General features: G+C 33.4%; 1 protein-coding gene across 2 annotated transcripts in view; it reads left to right on the plus strand.

The window, feature by feature from the left end:
* Positions 1 to 1,245: 1,245 nt before the first annotated feature.
* Positions 1,246 to 2,095, plus strand: part of LOC122084953 — a 6,042-nt gene continuing 5,192 nt past the window's right edge. The window contains exon 1 of one of the 2 annotated variants that reach the window (XM_042653366.1): positions 1,246 to 1,764. The gene's annotated coding sequence lies outside the window, so the exon portion shown is untranslated. The remainder of the gene's footprint in view (positions 1,765 to 2,095) is intronic. The other variant, XM_042653371.1, reaches the window with a different exon arrangement.

Genomic DNA, 2,095 nt, shown 5'->3' on the forward strand with positions numbered 1-2,095 from the left:
AAAATTACCCATATTGGCCATTATATGACCGTAGCGCCGATACGTATCGATACTCACCGATACGTACCGATATATATATCGATACTCACCGATATGTGCTGATATATATATCGATACGTACCGATCGATACATTCCGATACTCACTGATACGTACCAATACATACTGAAACGTACATTTTACCTCAATTTTATATTTTTCATAGAGTCATATCGAGGCATGTCGTATCGTATCGATGTGTATTAGTGGTGTATTGATGCATATCGGTATGTATTGTAGGATATATATCGATACGAAATGATTTAAAAAATTTAGTGTATCGTATCGGTGTGTATCGTATCGGCCGACTAAATTTAAGATATGTATCGGAGGGTATCGTATCGGTATCGGAGATACTTAAAACCATGTATGGAAGTATGAAATACAATAAGGAAACTTTGTTTTTCTAACAAAATAATAAATAATAATATTGGTTGGAAATCAAGGGCTTCGTTCGGGTTGAATTGGTTTTCGATTCAGAAATGAGAGAGACTAAAACCAATCCGTTAAGAAACTTTGGTTTTCAATTGTTTTTTGTTTCAATCCAATTTAGTTTTGATTTAAATTGGTTTTTAATGTTGGGTTACTATCGGTTTAAATTGATTCATTATCAAACTTGAACCATAATAAAATCTTTCGTATTACATTCATTACTTGTAATGACAAAAAATTTGACAAAAACATTTTAAATTTATGACGAAATCATGATTTATCATCATGAAGAGAAGGTAATCAATATTGAAACCAATGGATAACTAATTATAAAGAAGATAACTAATATGAAATCACAAAATGAATACTACTATCCAATCATTCATTTAACTATCCAACTAATTTGTATAATGAACAAGTAGATCAATGACAGTAGAAGCATTATTACAATTTACAAATCAATTTTTTTATTCATAATCTCATATTCATTGACTTGTAACAATTCCCCTTACAACAAAAAATACTCACTAATATTGTAAAAAAATAGATAATCAATTCACCTATTTATAACTTCATAATCACTTATTTTTTATCGATTTCATTCAGTTTAATTTCAATTTAATTATTGGTTAGTTTCATTTCGGTTCAATTCATTGTCTCACCAATTGGTGGTCTACCTAGAGAGAAGGAATGTTAGGTTTTCACAGGAGAACCATTTTTGTATGGGTTGATCCACACAGAAATCCATCTATGTGGTGAATTCCATTTGTGTGGATCAACTCCATATGAGAATGATTTTCGTAGGAAGAACTGATCCGCTCTTGAGAGAAGAGAGAGCCAATGCAATGAGGTGTGCCCAAGTGTCACCTAAGTATTAGTGATGGCTTGCACAGTCACAACACAAGTCATCATCATCATGCAGATTCTCCCTTTTCTTTTTTTATTCTGAACCTTGCTTGCTTAGAACTTGGAAGCTTCAACGCCTCAAACTCAAAACTATGGAGACGAAGACGCAAGTAAAGTACACAACAAGACAACCCATCAATCCTAGTCTCATTGACAAATTCCACATTCACATCTCTTGGCCACAATCTTTATTCCCCTTTTTTGCCCTTTTCAATTTGATTTCTTAATTTTTATGGGTTGTAACGCTGCTGAGCCCTTCAAATAATTGTGGACACAGAGAATCAGAGATTTTTATTTGTTTTCTGTTCGGTTCTTCTCCTCTTCCCCAGCTACCTTCGACGACTCAGCTTCCTTGTAGTGTTTCCAAGATCATTGCAAGCTTAAGCAGGTGAGTGGATTTACAGATTATTCTTTTACAAATTACTCGGGATGGGCTTCAAGTCTTCCCATCCCAATGGGGGATTTCGATTTGAAATGTTTTGAGTTCACAGTTTACTGAATTATATAGGAAATAGAATTTGAAATTAATCCAACCAAACATGATTAATCACTAGGATGGGAACTTCTATGATTGAGAAAATGATATTGGATTGATCCCCATAATCATCCATAGGAAATCGATTCTCTGCAACCGTTGTTTATTTCTGATGATTTGAAAGAAAGATTATTGATTAAGAAGAAGAAGACGACGAAGAAACAATAGTAGTTGCAGTCATACT

Source organism: Macadamia integrifolia, chromosome 1 (assembly GCF_013358625.1).
Source record: "Macadamia integrifolia cultivar HAES 741 chromosome 1, SCU_Mint_v3, whole genome shotgun sequence".
Taxonomy (NCBI): Eukaryota; Viridiplantae; Streptophyta; class Magnoliopsida; order Proteales; family Proteaceae; genus Macadamia; species Macadamia integrifolia.